General features: G+C 42.3%; 1 protein-coding gene across 4 annotated transcripts in view; it reads right to left on the bottom strand.

Annotated features, from left to right (window-relative positions):
* The window catches only part of RARB (retinoic acid receptor beta), a 444,828-nt gene extending 425,295 nt beyond the window's left edge, over positions 1-19,533 (bottom strand). Inside the window, exons 1-2 of one of the 4 annotated variants that reach the window (XM_078377299.1) lie at positions 19,167-19,533; positions 314-385 (exon numbers count right to left, since the gene is read on the bottom strand). The gene's annotated coding sequence lies outside the window, so the exon portion shown is untranslated. The remainder of the gene's footprint in view (positions 1-313; positions 386-19,166) is intronic. The other 3 variants (XM_078377291.1, XM_073003413.2, XM_078377293.1) reach the window with 3 other exon arrangements.
* Between the last annotated feature and the right edge of the window lie 4,523 nt (positions 19,534-24,056).

The raw sequence follows: 24,056 nt of genomic DNA, 5'->3' as shown, positions 1-24,056 counted from the left end.
TCTTTTCCCTTAACAGTATTAACCATTAAAGCTAACCAAATCTCCTCTTAACTGTACCTTATAAAGTAGTTTCAAATTCTGGTGTGATATAAATCCCAATGTACTGTCAGTGAAAGCTGGACACCTAGTTAACCCAAATTCTGTTTAATGTCAGTCTTAATGTAGCATATTCCAGTGCCAGCGTTATTCTTGAAGAGAGCAAACAGGACTGATGCATCAAGAAGACATATCCCATGACTAAGTAACAAGGAGTCTTACAGGTATATTAGCTTCCTACTTTTTTAAAATCTCCTTTAATTAATACTTAACTTACCACTCATTGCATCATAGCAACTCAAAAACAGACGCAAGCAGCTAAGAAGATGCCACTTGACAGACCCTCCACCTAGAAGAGGAAAAGAAGGAGATACAAAGAGGACTATTAAGAAGCAAAACAACAATTTATCAAACATTTCCAAGTTCCACAATCACAATGAGATAAAATATACTGTAATGATTTGTAGTTCTGTAAACATTAAATCACAAGAGCAAAGAACACTGAGGAGCAGTGAATTACTTTTTCCTTTTCTTAAGCATGACAAGAAATCACACAACATTATTTTAATTAACAACTACTGGGCAAACAGATTATGTGACATCAGTTGTACTGCTTGGCAGTGCATTTCCAGGCCTAATTTAACTTCCACAAACTAGGGCTAGAATTTTAAAAATGAGCACTCAGTTGGGGAGGGTTTGGGGCCCAATGAGAAGTTTCATGCATAAAGGTTTGTTTTCTGTATTCCTTGTATTTCCTGGCACCATGAGACATTGTTTGCCCCAATGCATTCCACTGGCTATAGAAAAGAAAGGGGATGTAGTTCAGTGGCAAGTATCTACAGACATACTGGAACATCTTTCCCAAGTCCTTTAACTTTTTTTTTTTTTAATGGAAAGCTGCTGGCATTTGGGGAAAAGGGTTGGAGTTCAGGTGATAATGCCACAAAACATAGTTGTAGTTCTGCTTGGATTCTGCAAGTATTTGCTACTGGAAGAGCTATTTCTCATGCCTTCTTTGACCTTGGAAAAAATGTTTAACTTGCTTTATCTGCCTTGCCTGTTAGTTAGATCTGTAAAATCAAAACAAAACAATAGTGTATTGCACCTACAAACTTGATACAGAAATCTTTCTCTTTAAAAAAAAGTGTACTGACAAACGGTGTTTTCTGATCAAATTGAACAGGTCAGTTAAGCTCTTGTGATACGTCACAAGCCAATTTCATGATTCATGTAGTCGGAGTATACTACACCCCTGTGAATTATACACCTGTTAATGTACTAATCTAGGGATGGACTTGCTATTTTGTAGTAACAGCTCAAGAAGCAGATTTAGGATGCAACAGAAGAACAGCAAATGATTAGGGTTTTTTTAATTATTATTACAGTACTGCATTTTCACATCAGAGACTGAGAATGTATGATAAATTTTCTTCCTCAGATGCCAAAATAATTGGATGGGCCTTAACTACTGTACTTTCATACAGAGGATGGTGGGGACTCCAATACTACTCCATTAGAAGCTTTTGAGGAGTTTAACACACATCTGATACAAGCCTGCTCCCCATCAGATTCCTATGAAGGTAATGTGAAGTCTCATCTCTTTAATTTATTCAAAACAGACAACACTGGCTGAAATTCTGTTCTGGAGCTACACTTGCATAATCCAAAACTGAGGAAGAAGTGGATAAAATCATGCCAAGGTAGAAGTATTATTCACAAAGGAGTTTCACGCCACTCAAACAATTGTGCAATGCTAACTGCCTGAGTCTAATGCCCTGCATATTTCTGCACATACTAACTTTGTAGGATTTCAGTCATTGAATAACGGCAATAGATTTTTTTTCCCAATAGCCCCACTTGTTCACCATAGCACACAAAGTATACAGAGCAAAAACCAAAAAACGCAAACAGGTAGGTAAATTATTTCATTTCATAATGAAGGAGTAAAACTTGATGTGCAGTACAAAGTAAAATAAACTATGAGACATAACTGAACTCCCGTAGATTAACTAATGTGATAACAACTGCTTTGTGAAGTTGGAAGAACAACCTTTCCCTAGAAACTCAATACAGTACTCAGAACAAGAATCCCAGAACAAATCAAACACATAAAAGTGCATTCTAGAAACTTTCCGAATGGTAATCAATAAGCCCAAACTTGCAGAGTGCCTATGAGCCATGATGCAGTAAGTCAACTGCATGAGTATAGCTACTGTGGCATTCAGGCATGACCAATAACCTGCTCATCATTTACCCAATATATGAGGCACACAAAGCCTCAGGAATGTGATTACAGTAGGACCCCCACATTGGCTGGTGATTGGTTCCAAGCCCCCCTCCATGGATACGAAAAACCATGAATAATAGAAAATGCTACATATATAGGATGGTAAAAGGAAAAAGAATAGAAATTAATTTTCACAAGGATTAGCATTCATAGCATGGTCTCTGTCTCCCTCTAGTAGCTGGTTCTGGTAATACATGCAAAAATAGGTTTTTATGATTTTTTTAAAAAAATTACGTTTTCAGACTGCCAATAACTGAATCAGTAGATATAGATCCCATGGATAAGGGGGTTCTACTGTACTGTCTTGGTGCTCAAAAGCCTTTAATGCATATGGAATGCTGTTGTTGTGTGCTGTCTAGTTTCTTCCAACTTATGGTGTCCCTATAAGTGAGAGATCTCCAAAATGTCCTGTCCTCAACAACCCTGTTCAGCTCTTGTAAACTCAAGCCTAATGTTTACTTTAGGAAGTAAACCCATCTCATATTTGGCCTTCCTGTTTTTCTGCAGCTTTCAACCTTCCACAGAATTATTGTCTTTCCCAGAAAATCCTGCCTTATCATGATGTGTCCAAAGTAGGACAGCTTCAGTTTCATCATTTTTGCCTTCAGAGATAGTTCAGGTTTCATTTGCTCTAGGACCTACTTGGTCATCTTTCCAGCAGTCCAGGGTACCCACAAGGCTTTCCTCCAGTACATTTCAAACAAATCATTGTTTTCCCTGTCAGCTTTCTATACTTTCCAGCTTTCATACCCATCCATGGTGAAAGGAAATACAAGAGTGTGGATGAACTCAATCTGGGTCTCCAGTGATAAATCTTTATCTTTGATGACCTTTTCTAATTCCTTCCTTGCTGCCCTTCATAGGCCCAGAATTCTGTTGACTTCTTGGATGCAGTCTCCATTTTAATGGATGATCAAACTGATGCATACAAAATCTCTACTTCAGTTTCTTAATAGTCAGTGCTGAAGTCTTGTAGTTGCATAGTAATGGTTTTTTCTTCTTCTTAAAATTCAACTGGAGTCTTCTTTTACTTTCTCTGAAAGTCGCTTCAAGTCATTCCTGCATTCTGCCAGTAAAATGGTGTCATCTGCATATCTTAAATTACTGATGTTTCTTCTGCCAAATTTCACTTCTCCTTCATCTGAATCTAGTCTGGATTTCTGTATGATTTGTTATGTTTAACAGATAAGAGGATAAAAGACACCATTGTCTGACACCTTCACCTATAGGGAACCATTCTGTTTTCCTATATTCTGTCCCAACAGTAGCTTCTTGTTCACAATACAAGTTACGCATAGGGACAATCAGGTACTGAGGCACACCCATTGCTTTCAAAACAACTCACAGCTTTTCATGACCTAAAGGGTCAAAGGCCTTGCCATACTCTATAAAACATAGACTGATCTTGTCCTGAAATTCTTTGGGGCACTCCAGCAGCCAGTGGATATGTACAATATAATCTCAAGTGCCTCTTCCTTTTCGGAATTCAGTTTGAACATCAGGCATTTCTTGCTCCACATAAAGTAAAAGCCTTTGTTGCAACATCCTGAGCATCACTTCGTCTGCATGGGAAATTATAGCAACAGTCCTATATTTATTGCACTCCTTGGCATCTGCTTGATGTTCAGGGCTTGAAAAATTTTGGAATGTCTCACCAGTCAGTCAAAAATTTCACCAGGCAGCATGACCAGACAATAGCCTTGCAATTTATGTTAACAAATTTAAACTTTTATTTCTATGAAACAATGGGTACAAACCCAAAATAAATAGTATTACGTACACGATATTCGCCTATGTCTTCTTAGCAGAAAATGCACTGCTGTCAGAGGTGTTGCACTTGTGTCCTTGAACATGCCTGGTAGTTTTAGCACTGAAGTACCATTTATTGATGGCTTTAGTATGGTTAAACTGCGGTAGTGGAGGTCCATTTAGTTTCACCATCATAAGGTCATCTAAGCTTTCAGTCTCTAAACACGATCTGAATTCATTTTTGATCAGATTCATCTGAAACCCCTTTATATACCTAACATAAATGATAAATTCTTCCACGTCATATCTATCAGTGGAACCATCTAGTAACACAGAAACAAATTCTGAGGCTTTTATGTCAGCCACAACATCTTCTTTCATACTTTGTGCAATGTAATGTATAAACTCCTTACACTGTTTATTATTGGTATATTCTTCTAGCACTTCCATATTAAGTTTACCAGCAAGCTTGACAAAACCTCTAATGTCAGTAAAGGGTTTATTGTTTTTAGCAATTTAAAATTATATTAAATAATATTTCTAAATGAAAGAACATTTTTTCGTCCATCTTTTTTAGACACTTTGCCAAGGAAGAAATTTCTAGGTGTTTTTTAACATCTAATGCTTCCATGCACCTCATGTGCGGAGCTAACAAATTGTGAAACTTGAAAGTCTCATGACGAAATGGTTGTTTGAATCCATTAACCACACGTGAAGATGAATCGCACAATCTTTTGAACTGTGGACATACTGAACATCTTGCAACACCACTCTCAACATTATACTCTAGCCATTTAAACTCCTCCTTCCACTTTAACAAAATTTTCTTTTTCCACTTTTTTGACTCTCAACTGCAGATCCAGCACTAGAAACACATGGTAATTGTGGGGCACCTTGTACAGTACAGCTTTCATTGTTCTCCGATCTTGACATAGGAGATTGTTTTTGAAAAAAAAAATTGTGCCATTTCTTTACCCCTCAACACATGAGCAAACAATTAAGAGGATTCACCAGGACAGGAGTTTCTACTTAGGACAGAGTAATTTTGGAAGCTTTGTGTTCCCCGTTTTACTTCTGTGTTGCTGCAGCAGTGCGTAGAGCTTGCCGTGGATGCTGTGCAGTTGCTCACCCTTACTCACTTGCCCGCACACGTGTGGTGCATGTGGCCAATTCCCTGATCACGATGCACCTAAATTCCTACAAACCCAGAAAAGCGCATTCAGTCTATAATTTTGATTTTGTCTTCCCACCAACTCTGTCAAGTGCTGTACTGTATAGTTTCTCAGTTATGCAAATTTTAAAATAATTTCTAAAAAAGTCACATGCTATTAACTCACTTCTGGTGTCTACTGACCCTTACTAGGGTTGCCAAATTATGTAAGATGTTCTCTTCAGACAGGCTTTTCTTTAGAGATTGGCAGCCACAGAGGGTTTTTTAAATGGATTGTTGTGTAATGATATTTAAACGCTTTTAATATTGTTTTATTAATTCATTTAATAGCTATTCAATTTTGTTTTAACGTTTGTACATCTTGTTTATGTCTTTTAAATTGTAAAGCCGTCTTGGATCTCTTTGGGGATAAAGGAGGTGTATAAATATTTTAAATTAAATAATAAATTGATTAATTAATAAGTAGATTTTGGTGCAGTTCTCCAGCGGTGGAAAGGTATGGAGCTAGCTTCGTCGCTTGTATGCCTTTAAAATATTTTTTCATTGTTCTTTGTCTTTTCCTTTGCCTTCTGCTTTTCGATTTGCTTGGTTGAGGTTGGGAGAATTCAAATTTCCCGTTATTTCCTGCCTTGGACTAGAATTCCCAGAATCTTTCATCACCAGCTGTGCCCATTCCCAATCCAGGGTCCCCCCCCCAGTGTTCTTTGACTGCAGTTCCCAGAAGTCTTCATCACCCGTTGGCCAGCACAAGAACCAGTCCAAAGACATCTGGGTGACCCAAGATCGGGAATCACTGATTTATATCCTCAGACTTGGGTTGCTTTATCACCTGCTTGCCTGTGGGGTCATGAATGCCTTTTTGACTGTCTCCAGCAAAAATAAAACTGAACGCAAAAGCGTCTGGCCTCTTAAGGAGCCCTCCCACCCCAGGATGTGTCCTCATTAGGTTGAAGTTGGGAGCAAGGAATCTCCATATTCTCCAGCATGGGACTACTCTACATTTTCCTGAAGAGCTATATCTCTATGTAACACTCGAACGCGCTTCTTGCGATAAGAGGGCAGTTTTCCTTTTGTAATGGGAGGGGGGAGGGGAGGACTGCAGGATTAGAGAGAGAGAGAGAGGCAGAGGGGAAGGAGGCAGGCAGGGAGGGAGCTGTGACTCGTCGAGCAGCATTTTTCACTCATCACATTGCTGATATTCCACAGTGTCATACACATTCTCACAGAGTGCACATGAATGCTAAGGTATTCTCCTTTAAGGCAGTAACAACTCCTACAGCTGAGGCCAACAGCTTCTTCTGCAAAAGCCATTTGCATCTTCACTTAGAATTTGTCCCACTGTATTTAATTATGCTTATTCCAACAAAGCAAACATGCAGAGGACAGCTTTAAATTTCATTTCACATCTCTTCCTATCAGCAAGACAGAAATTAAGCAGGTGACAGGAGAATCTTCCAAAAACAAAGACCATATTCAGAGAACACAAAGGCAGATTGCTCATCTTAAATTAACTTAGCTATTCTCTGGAGCAGGAGCTGGCAAGCCACTCCAGTATCTTTGCCAAGAAAACTCCATGGACAGAAACAAAAGGCTGAGAGATATGAGGCTGGAAGATGAGCCCCTCAGGTTGGGAGGTGTCCAACATGCTACTGAGGAAGAGCGGAGGACATGTACGAGTAGTTCCAAAGCTAATGAAGTGGTTGGGCCAAAGCCGAAAGGATGCTCAGCTGCGGATGTGCCTCAAAGTGAAAGGAAAGTCTGATGCTGTAAAGAAAAATACTGCATAGGAACCTGGAATGTAAGATCTATGAACCTTGGGAAGCTTGATGTGGTTAAACAGGAGATGGCAAGAATACACATTGACATCCTGGGCATCAGTGAATTAAAATGCATGGGAATGGGCAAATTCAACTCAGACAATTATCATATTTACTAGTGTGGGCAAGAATCCCATAGAAGAAATGGAGTAGCCCTCATAGTCAACAAAAGATTGGGAAAAGCTGTACTGGCATACAATCTCAAAAATGATAGAATGATTTCAATACAAATCCAAGGTAGAACTTTCAACATCACAGTAATCCACGTTTATGCACCAACCACTGATGCTGAAGAGGCTGAAATTGACCAATTCTATGAAGACTTACAACACCTTCTAGAACTGACACCAAAGAAAGATGTTCTTGTCATTATAGGGGACTGGAATGCTAAAGTAGGGAGTCAAGAGATAAAAGGAACAACAGGTAAGTTTGGCCTTGGAGTTTAAAATGAAGCAGGGCAAAGGCTAATAGAGTTTTATCAAGAGAACAAGTTGGTCATCACAAACACTCTTTTCCAACAACATAAGAGACGACTCTACACAGGGACATCACCAGATGGGCAATATCGAAATCAGATTGATTATATTCTCTGCAGCCAAAGATGGAGAAGCTCTATACAGTCAGCAAAAACAAGACCTGGAGCTGATTGTGGCTCTGATCATCAGCTTCGTATAGCAAAACTCAAGCTTAAATTGAAGAAAGTAGGAAAAACACTGGGCTACTCAGGTATAATCTAAACCACATCCCTTATGAATACACAGTGGAAGTGAAGAACAGATTTAAGGAACTAGATTTGATGGACAGAGTGCCTGAATAACTTTGGATAGAGGCTCATAACACTGTACAGGAGGCAGCAACAAAAACCATCCCAAAGAAAAGAAAATGCAAGAAACCAAAGTGGCTGTCCAACGAGGCCTTACAAAATGCAAGGGGGATGGGGAAAGTTTAAAAATATGGAATGCAGACTTCCAAAGAATAGCAAGGAGAGACAAGAGGGCCTTCTTAAATGAACAGTGCAAAGAAATAGAAGAAAATAATAGAAAGGGAAAAACCAGAGATCTGTTCAAGAAAATTAGAGATATTAAAGGAACATTTTGTGCAAAGATGGACATGACAAAGGAAAAAAATGGTAGAGAACTCACAAAAACAGAAGACATCAAGAAGAGGCGGCAAGCTGTGACAAGTAGGTACGGCAGCCGGGGGTGCATGAGTCGTGAAGACGGGAAAGAGATGAGGAGGCGACTCTTCTTCAAAATCAACAATTTTATTTGAACGAGAACTTAATTCAACTGGATCAAATGGATCCCTTAAAACATCATCAGATAACAAGTGATATCTTTTGGGGCGCCGCATATCAGAGTTCCCTTCAATATCTACAAGGGGGCTGGGCCAAAGCGCTCCCGATCTGTCATCGGATGTAGGGGGGGTGCTCCTTACCGCACAGACAGTCCCGCAACAGGGATGGCGGGCCCAGTCTCCCTCCGGAGGCTTCTGTTGAAACTCAGGGCCTGGTCTGATCACTTTCCGACCACCAAGGAAATTCCGGGGGTACACTGAAACGATCCATTCCAATGGATCGTACACGTGGCCTCGACCACCTGGGGGGAAGGGATCTGGCAGTAATCCCCCTCCTTGCCGTAGGTTGGGGAATTCTCTTAAAAGGCCCGGTGTAGCTTCACATGCGAGCATGGGTTCGGTCTGAACCCCTCGGTTCACAAATCCTCCTAGTGCCCCTTCTCCCAGCCAGCTGAAAACCCGCGCGCTTCCCTCCTCCTTTTCATCTTCCCACATGATTAAGTCTAGCTCCACCCCCTCTTCATCAGCCAAGCACACTTCAGTTGGCTTTCTCTTCATTCCCTCATCTTGATCTATTTCAATCAAAACGCCCTCCACACAGCCACTTTCCTCTTTCTGTCCTTTTTCTTCGGAGGACGGCACACTCTGACTCATTCCTTCACACAAGCATACACAGAGGAATTATTCCAGAAAGATCTGGATGTCCCGGACAGCCCAGATAATGTGGTTGCTGACCTTGAGCCAGACATCCTGCAGAGTGAAGTCAAGCGGGCCTTAGAAAGCATGGCTAACAACAAGGCCAGTGGAGGGGACAGCATTCCAGTTGAACTATTTAAAATCTTAAAAGATGATGCGGTTAAGGTGCTACATTCAATAGGCCAGGGAGTTTGGAAAACTCAGCAGTGGCCAGAGGATTGGAAAACATCAGTCTAGATGTTCCCAGAGAAAGGCAGTGCCAAGGAATACTCTAACTACTGTATAATTGCACTCATTTCACATGCTAGCAAGCTTATGCTCAAAATCCTACAGGGTAGGCTTCAGCAGTATATGGACCGAGAACACCCAGAAGTACAAGCTGGATTTTGAAGGGACAGAGGAACTCGAGACCAAATTGCTAACATGCGCTGGATTGTGGAGAAAGCCAGAGAGTTCCAGAAAAAATCTACTTCTGTTTCATTGACTACACAAAAGCCTTTGATTGTGTGGACCACAGCAAACTATGGCAAGTCCTTAAAGAAATGAGAGCACCTGATCACCTTATCTATCTCCCAAGAAACCTATACATTGGACAGGAAGCAACAGTTAGAACTGGATATGAAAGAACTGATTGGTTCAAAATTGGGAAAGGAGTACAACAAGGCTGTATATTGTCTCCCTGCTTATATAACCTATATGCAGAATACATCATGTGAAAGGCAGGACTGGATGAATTCCAAACCGGAATTAAGATTGCTGGAAGAAATATCAACAACTTCCGATATGCAGATGATACCACTCTGATGGCAGAAAGTGAGGAGGAATTAAGGAACCTTGTAATGAGGGTGAAAGAGAAGAGTGCAAAAAACAGTCTCAAGTTCAACATGAAAAAAAAACTAAACTCATGGCCACTGGTCCCATCACCTCCTGGCAAACAGAAGGGGAAGATATGGAGGCAGTAACAGATTTTACCTTCTTGGGCTCCATGATCACTGCAGATGGTGACAGCAGCCACAAAATTAAAAGACACCTGCTTCTTGGAAAGCAATGACAAACCTAGACAGCATCTTAAAAAGCAGAGACATCACCTTGCCGACAAACGTCCACATAGTAAAAGCTATGGTTTGTCCAGTAGTGATGTATGGAACTGAGAGCTGGACCATAAAGAAGGCTGACCGCTGAAGAATTGATGATTTTGAATTGTGGTGCTGGAGGAGACTCTTGAGAGTCCCCCGGACTGCAAAGAAATCATTTTGAAGGAAATCAACCCTGAGTGCTCACTGGAAGGACAGATCCTGAAGCTGAGGCTGCAACACTTTGGCCATCTCATGAAAAGAGAAGACTCCCTGGAAAAGACCCTGATGTTGGGAAAGTGTGAGGGCAAGAGGAGAAGGGGACGACAGAGGATGAGATGGTTGGACAATGTCATTGAAGCTACCAACATAAATTTGACTAAACAGTGGAAGACAGGATGTCCTGGCGAACTCTGGTCCATGGGGTCATGGACACGACTTAACAACCAAATAACAAAAAGCTGCTGTCTTAATTTTTGAAGAAGGCAACCAGACACAAATAGCAGAAGCTTTTGCTGGACCGCTAACATAATAGTTAAGGCAGCAATGAATGAATCACATCCAGTAGATTTCTTTTCATTTTAAGTGGTTAGACACCTCAGTGACTCTAAGTTAAATCAAGTACAGAAGCAGTCACCAATCAACATCAGACAATGCAAGAATTACAAACCCTACATCCAGCAACTGTATCTCTAAGAAAACCTTAATGTGGGTCGCTGCTGTTGTTTACCGTCTTGTGTTGCAATCCAAATTGAAACACCATACTAGATTGCTGCCTTTACATAGATCTATTAAAATAATTCATGTCTCACTGTGCTAAAAGCAGAGAGCAGGTGTGCTGTAAAATAGTCTTTCCAACATAATTAGTTCTAAGCAGATCTTGCTGAGGATCCAAGCCACAGAAAGCTAAGATCACCTTGCACTGCGCTGTAAAGAATAACTCTCACGGTGAATTCAGTAGTTATGGGAATGATGCAAGAACATACTGGCCAAATGGCAGTAAATTACATATTTTGCATGCCAAAGCTTTCAAGTTACATTCAGTTCTATCGCCAGCTAATTGAGAAACAAGCTTCAGTTAACTAGCCAATAAGACCACTACCTGAGAACCTAAAAGGTTGCTGTGAGTTCCAGCGATACAGTCTGATCTGCTGTCAGAGTTTAGAACAGTGGTTTCCTGGGTCTCCAGATGTTCTTGGACTACAACTCCCAGAAATCTTGACCAAGACAACTAGTGGTCATGGCTTCTGGGAGTTTTAATCCAAGAACATCTGGGGTAGAAACATTGATTTGGGGGACCACAATTCCTAGAGGCCCCAGCCCTTTAGAGCAGGGGTGGGGATTATGAATCCCACAGCTAACTTTATTGGGGAGGGTGGAAAACCCAGCCCACCTGTGGTTCCTGTACTTTCTTGCCTGGGTTTAGTCTCAGCCTGCACCAGAATGGACTCATCCCATGGGGGTTTCCCAGGATGCTCTGCACATGGTTTGTTCTCCCATCTTTGAGCCTCCCGCTGCTGCCACTCTCTGAACTTTCTCCTCTGTTCCCTCTCTTCCATCTCACCGCAGTAAGGTTGTTTTCTATAGGTCTTTCTTCTCCATTCTTTTTCAGAGTGTTCCCTAGGGATGTTAAATTTAGTCCACTCCCCTGTCCAGGGGTCTTCTTGTACTATTTCCACCCAGTCATTTTTTCTTTCATCTTCTTCCACCTGCATCTAACAAGCTTCTCCTTCTTCAATTTCTGACTGCTCCTTTCCCCCTTCTCTTTCCTTTTATCTCCTCTCCCTTTCCCACTGAAATGATACCCTCTGATGGTTCCTTCTTCTCTTTCTCCTACTGTCCCTACTCTTTCAAACATAATCCCTTTAGGTCCTCCTCCAGGGTGGGTATCTGTCCTTCGGTAACTTTGGCCAAGTTCCACTCTGAGGAATGCCCCTTGAGGTACTCCCAGACTCACAAGGATACAAATTTAATAAATACATAAGTAAGATCACTCAAAATAAGTCCAAGTGTGCTGAATTGGGCTTATTCTCTTGTACATATATTAAGGATTTCTGCATTCATTAGCTAAAGGAACTCTGAAATTAAAAATACAGTAAGTGTACTTTCACTGGGTGTGGGTTTCTGTATTAATCCTATTAAGAATAAAAATGAGCAGATTCTTCAGAGTTTCCTTTTATCTTTTCAGAAAATATGGAACACAATTATTCTTGTTTATGCTTGTTTTATATGCTGAATTAATACACTAATAGTATCTAATATTACGGCAAAGTATAGTCCAATTCTATAATAAGTTTACAATATGCTTCTGGTACACTATTTGTTTACAACAGGGAAGTTACTAAATGCTAAACCACTATATATAAACAAACAAGATTCTATGTTGACTTGCTATTGAAATACAAAAAGTTTATTTATAATAAAGAACTTCAGTAATGAGAAAGAAGACCTGTGCCTTTACCAGCTGCAGTTTCCATGCAGCCTTCAAGCAGGACCTCATGGAACATGGTGCAGTAGTCCAGCACCTAGTTCACAAATGAACAACTGCCACCAAACCACCAGCTCAAATTAATGAAAAGTACTTGCAGAGGCAGCTGCCAGCTAAAATTCAAGCTGTTACAGCCGATCATGGCTACAAAGTTCTAAACTTGTATGGATTAAGCTAACTGTACACAATCCTTTTCATGAGTGCTCCCAGCCCAAACTGATTAACAAGGTATGTAGACCATCAACACTTCAATTTTCTTTGCCCTTCTTTAAACTTGAATCAATCTACTATTGAATCAATCCACTCACCAGCAGAAACCAACCCAACAGGTAAGTGACCCAGCATCCAGTGACAAACCAAAACATACAAACTTCCTTGCTTAAGTTCAAACCCAGTTCTGTTTTCACAGAAAAGTTCTAGCCAATCTGTTTCTATTTAGGATAGACAACTGTCACCAGGGCCATAAAATCCCAGAAGAATAATTTACCAAAGTCAAATTGCTTGAGTGGTATGACTACTGTTTCTGGCAATAACCAATGTCAGAGTTCCTCAGTGAAGTACAGGAGGCTGTAGATGAAGATGGTTCCCAAGTACTGTATGTGGGTTTTTCCAAGAAGAAGAAGGAAGAAGTACTCAACAACCATCTCAGTGATTGGTAAAAGCACCCAAGAGTGTAACATAACTTTAGGTGAAATAAGTCTGCCTGAATTCCATAGGGATTCTGACATCTCACAGCAAAACTACACATGATGTTTTAGATAAAACTTGCAACTGTATCACTGGACAAATACAGCATCAGACTTATTATTAGATAAAACTGTCTCAAGCAGCAGACCCCAGCTTATTTTAATTTCCCTATTTGTTATATATTAATTTATTTTTATCATGTTTTTAACATTATTCCTTATATTGTTGTTAGCCGCCCAGAGTGGCCTGGTTGCCAGATGGTGCAGGATATAAATTCAAATACTAAATAAATAAATAAATAATATTTGTCCTAAGTTCCCTGGCCATTTCTTTCCTTCTGTGTATCATACGAGCTGTCCCTCTAAAACTAATCTGTTGTCTCTGGCATAATGTACAAAAAGTCTTTGTCTCATTACCAGTGCTGATGTAAAATTCAACTGCCAGGCCAGTTGACTTGTATACGTAGAAGTGGGGAAATCTTGTCCATTGCCCCAGAATGGAAAACATTTTGTGACAGTTCTGGTCAAATGCATGGTATCAGGCCAATGCATATAGTGGACAAATCTTCAAAGATTCAGGTTGGGACTGCAATACACTGAAGCCCGTAACAGTGTCCTGATCCAGACAGGTTGTGGGGTAGTCTGCACCTCCAACTTAGACTGCAACTACATTGACAAATTCTTCAAGATTTTCTCTGCATTTAGTATGAGTGAATTCGAAGTATTTTTCAATGGTCACATGATCCAAAGGCCAATGTGAATAAGCTTGGTCCTTTTTGTTTCCAGTTCAGAATTCTTTCCCCTGCTGCTGAGGGCTTCTATTTTTTTTAAAGTTAGAACAATTTCAGCAACATTTTTCCCATGTAATCATTTGCTCCACTTTACAAAAAGACAGTATTTGTGATTCCGAGTGTTGTTCAGGTGATGTATTAAGCTGGTGCATGATGTTTGGGGAGAGTGGGAACACCCAGCCCTGCAGTCTTGCTCCCTAGTTGTCCCAAAGTTTTTTTAAAAAAAAACAACCTACCATGCTTAGTGCTAAATCACCTTATTACTTCATTAATATATTAGTTTAGCACTAGATCACCTACACACACACACACACACACACATACACACACCAAAAAAAGGTAATAAAGGAGAACTGGTGATCATTAGGTGGACTGTATCTAAGGAAGGGAAGTTGTGAGCACATACCAAGTTGCATCAGACTGAGGGTCACTGTGGACAAAAGCAGTCTGGGGTCTTTGTGTGATCACCTAAACTAAATCAAGCTGCAGCAAAGCCAAACCACTCTGCCTCACACCCTTACTTTTAAAAATCTCTTTCCACAATTGCAAGTTCATGAACAATTTCATACACTACTTGGTTTCACTGTGACTTTTCAAAAGCTACGTTTAAACGCCACACTCTTCTTTCCACTGTGCGTCAACTAGAGGTGTGCTCATTTGTTTCTGAAGTATCACTCTCCCAAGTTCTCCAGGCAGCACTGCTCTAAGAGAATTCAGGGAGCTGTAATGCAAAAAGAGAAATCTGCACAGCTCTAGTCGCAATCCTTCCCTTATATTCCTACCCTAGTCGCTATGCCACCCCCTCCCTAAACTATCAAAAAATGAAAACTACAAACATAGCACAAAATAGGCTAAAATCTAAAAAGCAGCTGTAGAGAACACAACCAAAGTCAAAGAAGTTTTAGTTTTTAAATAGTTTTTTATAAAATGAGACTATTCTGTTAATAATATATCATTTTTATATTTAAAACTCTTTAAAACACAATATGCGACCAAATCTCCCCAACAATGACCCCAAAACACATTGACTAATACACGACTGAGCTTTTGATGAATGGGAAGTACCACAGCACCAGTAACACCAGATTGTACTGCCTGGTCAAATGTTACCACATAATAGTGGTGTAGTGGTGCAGGGGTTAAACTGCAGTACTGTAGTGAAGAATGCTCACAATCTGAGTTCAATCCCAAACTCAGGTAGCTGGCTCAAGGTTGACTTAACCTTCCATCCTTCCAAGGTCACTGAATTTGAGTACCCAGCTCACCCAGAGAGAGCTTTACACACTATGGGGTTATCTATAAGCAGCACACTTTGTTTAGCTTTATAAACAGACAGCATGGTTTCTCCATCAAAATCACTGCCACACAAAGGTGCACAGTCTTGCATGTCTGCAGAACTTTTCACACTAGCCAGTGCTCTGAAAGTAGTAGGTAAATGTTACTACAGTAAAAAACAAAACAAAACAATCTATTACAATGTTATTTCAAGTTGATATTCAATGCCTTGGTACTTCATAAAGCAGTGTACTACAGGCATCATCACTGTAAAATGTTACTTCCAAGCTCTGGACACAGGCAAGTGGGGCCATATTTCTCTGCATATGCTGTACATCTGGACATGCATGTAAACACATGTGTCACACATCTTCTAATCTAACTCTGAGCAAAGTAATGCAATTGGTGTGAATCTTGACAGTGAATTGCTACAAGAAGTTAGCATAGTCATTTTTTGTTGCGTGGGGAGTCACACAATAGCAAATCCTTACATTTACTTCCCTACTTGCTGTAATTCAACAAGGAGATTTACACCAAGTACTGTACATCAGGCTGGGATAAATATAAACAGAATTTTGGCCTCTACATAGAAGTCAATCCCTTACCGACACCTTGACCGATCACTTTTGTCATCTAACAGACTGAGGGATAAAACTGGTACTTGTGGAAATACCTGGAAAACAGTTCTATGAAACTGGCAGATATAACTTGGCATCAGCAGATTATATTCTTTTAAAAAGAATTATGGCTACTTCAGATGTATGTGAAGTTTATATTTTATGATAAAAGAGATATACTCGTAGTACTATACAGATACAAATAGATTTACAGTGGTGCTTCCCAAGACGAATGCCTCGCAGGACAAAAACTCGCAAGACGAATGGTTTGGGCGATTGGGTTGATGACTCGCAAGACGAATGTTCCTATGGCCATGCTTCGCAAGATTAATGTTTTCCGTTTTTTGTTCCTGCCTCATGTTTGCTTATTTTTAAATGTTTTTCTATGATGTTTAAAAGGTTAAAGTTTTTTGATTGAAATTTTTGAAATATCTGCACAATATGTATGGCTTTAATAAACCCTTTATGGCTTTAATAAACTTAATAAACCCTTTGTAAACCAAATTTGACTTTGTTCTGACTTTTTTTGCCCATAGGAACGCATTAATTAGATTTCAATGCATTCCTATGGGAAAACGCGTTTCGCAAGACAAATTTTTCACAAGACGACATTAACTATGGAATGAATTAAATTTATCTTGTGAGGCACCACTGTATATTTATAGACGACTTGCAGGTCACCAAATTCAACAACAAGCTATGTCACAACCTCATTATATGAAGGATTGCAAGAATTGTACATTTTTCATATGTAAGCAGGCCTTTATGTATCTGTTCTCTAGCACCCACACACAAACCTCCTCCCATTTCCCTTAATTTCAAATTACTAAACAGCAGCCAGGAGTTTTAAACATGTCTGCTTCATACTTTTCACCATCCAAAAATGCTAACTAAAGCAACATAAATGTCAACAATATCCAAAACAAGATGTTCCCAAACTCCAGGTAATAAAACTTAGTTTTCCTTTTGCAAAATCAACAGATGCAGAGAGTTACAAATTTCATTTCAATCCAAAGCTGTTCAGAATTGGACACAGAGATGCTTCAGGGGAGATCTAATTTGCATTCTGGCTAGATTGCATTCAGTAAAATCTTCAGCCTAATCTAAAATTAGGACTTTTCATCTGACTTTCCAAGCAAGTGCCTTTTAGTCTTAGAAGAGATGTGCATGCATCAAAGGTTATTTTACCCACTGAAATGAGGTTAGTATACAATTCTGCTATTCATTTATGCAAACGACGGTAAACAGAATTATAAAAGACAGATAATAAACAGCAAATGAGGTTCTTTTGTTCCCCCGCTTTATGTTGTCAGACTTGTGAGCATAGTTTAGTGTTTCCTATTCATGACTTTAGATTATCAAATTACTCCCTGATGATGATGCCTCAGATGTGCTTTTGTCTGCAAATGAGAAGAAATAAAATACCAAGGCATTAACGTTAAATTACAATTGTTAATGATGTAAATACAAAAATAATTACTGCATCGTATCATCAATTGTTATGTGTTCATTACTGAAATCCTTGTAAAGCTTTTGTTTTCTTGTTACAATTATTTTTTACTTTGTTTTTGGCCAGCTATTTTATTGCCTCAACAGTACTTTAGCAGCACTCAGCAGTTACACAACCCATTTAATCCTGTTTAAAGCTTCATTTAAAAAGCTTCCGTTCTGACACTTTTAAACTGCCTGGCCACGTTTTCATTTCTCTCTGCACGCTCATAAGAAGTACAGGGATAGAAGTCACAGAGACATTTGTCACAAGATTATCTAAAACCCAACAAAGAGTTAAAAATCTTCCACTCTCAAAAGTAATTCTACTAGAGCACTCTGGATTTAAGCAGCAACTCCACCGGGTAGTTCTAGCCTCAGTGCCTCTTCCACTAAGCATGAGATTTCTTTTGAGATGTTGTATTTCTGGCTACCTGTGTTCTTGGATCCTTCCCCAAAACTACCAAAAGTAAGCTCATCCTCCTCCATAAACACACTTCCTGGTTTTGTAGATGACAGCTAAAAATGCCATCGTCACAGTTTCTTCTGAGCCTGTGACCCTTTTCCCTCGGGTTAACTCTTTCATCATTTTGATGGATTCCGGCTGCTTCACTGCCCATTAAACACCCAAGCTGTTTGCAAACCTGCACTTTGAGTGTGCACAAAGAGATAATACCAATGCCAAAAAAGGAGGGGAGGGAAGAGAAAGCATAAAAGGAAGATTTTTCTCCTCTGCCTGAAAAGCCACCTGCTCTGGAGCTAAAGCCAAACTTCTAACACAGCCATTTCTGAACTCGTCTTAAGTTTCAGGACCGTTTTCATACAAGAAAAGCAAGGGGGGGGACCAAGACTGCACATGTGAGATTGGGCACAGCACGGACTCAGCCCCGCAGGATCGCTTCTCCTTGGGAATATATGCATCAATCAACAGAACAGGGCATCAGTATAAAACGGATAAACCATACGCATACACATTATATGTACACAGCCGTCCTCTAAACGTCAACCCTAGAAGGATTTTTGCAAACTTTACTCTGCCTCGCCTCTGTTTTGCAACTATTGCAACGAGGGGGCGGGGAGGGGGGCAGCGCGCGGAACCCCGGGAGCAGCGCCGCTCTCGGCCAGCCTAAAGGCTCGCGGAGGATTTCCGCGCTTGCTCGTCCTTGACCGAACAAAACAAAAAACAAAAGCAAGCGCCGTCGAGCGCAACTCGCTCGCCAAAGCCGAGCGAATTCATCTGCATGGCGAGTGTGAAGAGGTGGGAGAGCGCTGCCAATTCTTTCTTCACCTCTCCCCTCCCCTCCCACCTCCACAGCACAGGTGCTTTAACGACAAGGCGGCGAGGAAAGAAAAGGAACCGCTCGGAGGGAAAGGAGCCCCGCTTGGCGCATACGTTGCCGCCTAGGCACCTTATCCCTAGCTTTGCAAACCAGACGTTCTGAGGAGCCGGGATTAGGTGCCCAAGACGACCAGAGCAGCCCACAAGAAGGCACCTGGCGGCGGCGGCGGCGGCATCCTCTGCCGGCCCTCAACTTATCTCACCGCCCTATTTCGCGCGGGTGGGGGTGGTTTTAAAGCCATGCATAACATGTCATGCAAGGGGATGAAGAGACAGACACGAGACATATATATACACACACACACAATGAAGAGATATCCGCAGGGCCGTTCTTTCTTTCTTTTCTTTTTTTTTTACCTCAGGCGTGTGTGGATGTGTGCGTACACACACGCGCGCGCGCGCGCTGTCGCCGGCTGCCAAGCAGCGCCCGCCGCCTCTTCGGAGTCCAAGAAATAGCAACCACCGGGATCCCCCGCCGCTGCCCCCTCGCTAGTCCGCGTGCCGCTCCGCCACGCCCACCGGCCGGGAGAGGGGGGGGGGCTTCAAGCGGCTGATTTGTCTCCCTGGCGTGGTCCCGCTTTGCTGTTGCCTGTCTCGCTCTTTTGGCTTCCTTCCCTTCATGGTCCTTCTTCGAATCTATGGAGAGGAAGGGTAGCTAGGGCAGAACGACAGCTTTTTCCAGGGGTTCCGCCGACGCTGGGAACATGAGAGAAATATTGTTCTTGTCTTTGTTGAAATGCAAAAACCCAGAGCCAACCCCCCCCCCCCAGGCTTGGGCCCTAGTGAGGAGGTTCTTCCAACTCAGGTGGCAGATTTGGGTTGTCATTTAAAAAAAAGTTGCACAATGTCAATTGCTTAATTAGTTGCTTTCTCTTTGTACAGGTTTTTAAGCTGTCAGGAATGTGAAGAGGTACTGTACACAGGAGATTCAGCTGAAAAAATAACCTGTTTGGCTTTAAATAAGGTTCACCTTGGCTTTTGGGGAGCAATTTGATATTTGCCTGAGATATTATTATTACTGTTTTGACTTTCTTTCTTTCTTTCTTTCTTTCTTTCTTTCTTTCTTTCTTTCTTTCTTTATTTATTTATTTATTTATTTATTTATTTATTTATTTATTTATTTATTTATATGCCACCCACACTACCCAAAGGTCTCTGGACTTATATACCACCCCATAGTGCTACAGCACTCACTGGGTAGTTTACAACTTAATTATGCAAGAGACACATTGCCCTCACTCCCAGCAAACTGGGTGCTTATTTTACCAACCTCTGAAGCATGGAAGGCTGAGTCACTCTTGAGCAGCTAGCTGCTCAAAGTTCAGCTACCTGAACACCTTGAGATTGAACTCAGGTTGTGAGCAGAGGTTTCACTGCAGTACTTCACTTAACGACTGCACCACATACAAATCTGGGGAGTCAGCCTTGCCTCTGCCCTGCTTCCTAATTTCCCTGACATATTAAGCATATCGAACCTTCTAACTTGAAGAGGATTGAGCCTTTTCTGTCTTCCACATACATCAAACTAGAGTGTGTGAGAGGTGCATCTAGTCTAAGACCATTTCTTCCTGATCTCAGAGGACCTGGCTGTAGATATTGAAGGGAGAAGTGGACACTTTACTACAGAGTACTGGTATTCAAACAACATTGTAGGCTGTGCCCTAAAGAGCAGACTAGATGGAAGGCTTTGGGGAAATACCTGGGAATGCATCCCTTGCACTTTTCTTGGCATGTGACTATTAATAGCTCTTCAATACCTTTGGTTGAATTAATTAACTTTAAAGCATATATGCCCAGTTATTAATTGGACTAAGCCTGAGATGGCCATGTAAAAGAGCAAGACTTCTATTATTGAGGAGAGACTGTTTCAGAGATTGAGCAGGTAGAAACTCAGTCTCTGTCCCTACACAATTTTCACCCAGGTCCCATGAAAATATACTTTCTTTTCTGATCGTATGTGATGATTTATCTCTTTGCAGTACTTAGCATGTACTACTGAAAAAACATTTCAAAATCCTTTCAACAGTTGTAAAAAAATTGTCTCCGTGTTGCCTCAGAAACAGTGTAATTAATAGAATCTGATTAAGACTCATTCAGCAGTAGAGCTAGTGATACTGAATAAACTTTTCACTATCTTTTTTTTATCTCACAACGGTGCTATAAGGATAAATGAGGGAAAATCATATATATCTGTGTCCAATAAGGCCCAGGTAATTCACAACCTTATCCTGGAGGAGGATGCAGACCTGGCATGCATAACCGTGGATTGGCGGGAAGGGGGGTCCTCCCCTGGCTCTCATCTGTCCGCCCGGTTATGCTGTCCAGCACCAGAGTAGACTGGAGGGGCGGGGGGGGGAGTAGCCATTGTTTATAAATCCAGCTTACAGGTTACTAGGCGCTCCTCGGTGGTTAAGCCGGGTCTAGAGGCACTCCACGTGTCGATTGGGGCCAGGGATGGTACTGGAATTTTGCTATGTTACCGCGCTTCCTGCAACCCAGCCACTTCCCTTCCGGAGCTGGCCGACTTTGTCTCCGCGGCGTTGTTGGGATCCCCGAGGCTTTTGGTCTTGGGTGATTTCAACATGCACGCGGGGGCAGAGGTTACTGGGCCAGCTCTTGAGTTCCTGGAAACCATGGCTTCCTTGAACATGTCCCAACATGTCAACAGCCCCACCCACGTGGGTGGCCATACGTTGGACCTGGTCTTTTCCACCAATTGGAGCAAGTGTGGTCTGGTGGTGACCGACCTTGTGTCATTCCCTTTGTCATGGTCAGATCACCATCTGGTAAAATGTAATGTCTCCGTGGCTCTCCCCCCCTCGTAGGGAGCAGGGACCTATTTCTATGGTCCGCCCTCGAAAACTACTGGATCCGGTTGGATTCCAGGACGCCATGAGAGGTGTTATGGCTGACCTGGATAGCACTCCTGTCAACGGTCTGGTTGACAGCTGGTCCACAGCTGCCACCAGGGCAGTAGACATGATCATGCCTAAATGCCCTCTCCATTGCAGAACCTGCCCGGCGCCCTGGTTTAACCAGGAGCTCCGAGCTCTGAAGCGACATAGGAGAAGGCTAGAGCGTAGGTGGACGAAGAACCCGACGGATTATAATAGGATAGCTGTCAGGGTCGCAACTAAACTTTACCTGTCTAAGGTAAAGGCTGCTTGTCGAACTTACTTCGCTAACCGGATAAGCGAAGCGTCCAACCAGCAGGCGGAGTTATTCCATATAGTGCATGACCTATTCGGAACTGGTCCTGGTGATAGGCCTCCACCTAGTTTCTCACCTGACCAGTTTGCAGCCTTTTTAAAATCTAAAGTGGAGGCCATCCGCCGGGACCTCTCTCCTTTTTTGAACACAATGAGTCGAGCAGAGATGTCCAGCGCTCTGTCTTGCCCGGGAACCTTCGACACCTTTCAGCCTGTCACGCCTGATTCTGTGGCCAGGGTGCTTGATCGCTGTCAAGCCACCACCTCCTCCTTGGACCCTTGCCCGGCCTGGCTAATCAAAGCAGCCAGGCCGATAACAGCAGAATGGGCCACTTCTATAATAAATGGGTCTTTCCTTGAGGGCAGGTTTCCTTCTGCCCTCAAGGAGACACTCATTAGGCCCATAAGAAAGAAACCTAGTTTGGCGATGGACGAAACTGGCAACTATAGGCCTGTCACCAATGTTTCATGAGCAAAGTGGTCGAGAGGGTGGTGGCTGACCAGCTTCAAGCATATTTGGATGAAACAGATGGCCTGGATCCATTTCAGTCGGGCTTCAGGCCGCGCCATGGTACTGAGACAGCATTGGTCACCCTGTACGATGACTTGTTGAGGGGGGCCGACAGGGGTAAAATACAGTGGACCCTCGACTTACAGACGGCTCGACTTAGAGACTTTTTGAATTACAGACTTCTCTGGCTGCAAAATTTAGGTTTGACTTGCAGCTACAGACCAGAAAAAAACCAAAATGGAACAAAAACGGCTGGTTATGGGATTAATTGGTTTTCAATGTATTGTAGGTCAATGGAGATTCGACCTACAGACTTTTCAACCTGCAGCCACTGTTCCAATACGGATTAATTCCGTAAGTAGAGGGTCCACTGTATTTTTGTTGGTCCTCCTCGACATCTCGGCAGCCTTCAATACCGTTGACCACAGTATCCTCCTGGGGAGGCTCTTCGAGCTGGGTATCGGTGGCTTGGCTCTGGCCTGGTTAAGTTCCTTCTTGGAGGACCGTCCCCAAAGAGTGCAGCTTGGGGAGAGTGTCTTGGCTTCGTGGAGCATCAAATGTGGGGTTACACAGGGGTCGATTATCTCCCTAATGCTGTTTAACATCTATATGAGGCTGTTGGGTAGGGTCATCAGGGTGTGTGGAGCATAGTGTCATCAATATGCTGATTACACCCAGCTCTACATCTCCTTTTCACCAACTGCAGGTGGTGCCGTCCTGTCCCTCCAGCACTGCCTGGAGGCCGTACTGCAGTCATGTTTTGGGAGAACGGGCTGAGGCTGAACCTGGACAAGACAGAAGTCCTGAGGGTGGGTGGCCCTGTGGCTGGCAGCTTGGGTTTGGGGAGGTGACCCTGGCCACGAAGAGTGGGGTCCGCAGCCTGGGGGTACACCTGGACCCGACGCTCACCATGGAAACACAGGTGGCATCGGTAGTCCGCACTGCCTTTTTTCATCTTTGGCGGATTGCCCGGCTGCGACCTTACCTAGACACGGGGGCGCTCACTACTTTAGTACATGCGCTCGTAATCTCTAGATTAGACTACTGTAACGTGCTCTACGTGGGGCTTCCTTTGAAGCTAACACGGAAACTTCAGGTGGTGCAGAATGCAGCGGCCAGACTCCTAACTGGAGTGAGAAAATTCCAACATATCTCTCCTACTCTGGCCATACTGCACTGGCTGCCCATTCGTTTCCGCGTTGACTTCAAAGTGTTAATGCTTACATATAAGGCCCTAAACGGTTTAGGATCTCAATACCTGGCGAAACGCCTGCTCCCACCTAGATCTACTCGGATCACCCACACGAACCAGGAGGTGAGGCTGAGGAGCCTAACGCCGAGGGAGACCCAAAAGGAAAGGACACAAAATCGGGCCTTCTCAGCGGTGGCTCCTCGCCTCTGGAATAACCTTCCTCCGGTGATTTGTGCGGCCCCTACGCTGGGCATTTTCAAGAGTCAATTAAAAACATGGTTATACGTTCAGGCCTTCCCTCCTGTCAATATTTAACTCTTTTTTTCCCTTCTATA

The sequence above is a fragment of the Pogona vitticeps genome, chromosome 6 (genome assembly GCF_051106095.1).
Source record: "Pogona vitticeps strain Pit_001003342236 chromosome 6, PviZW2.1, whole genome shotgun sequence".
Taxonomy (NCBI): domain Eukaryota; kingdom Metazoa; phylum Chordata; class Lepidosauria; order Squamata; family Agamidae; genus Pogona; species Pogona vitticeps.
This window is presented reverse-complemented; position numbering and strand designations above follow the sequence as displayed.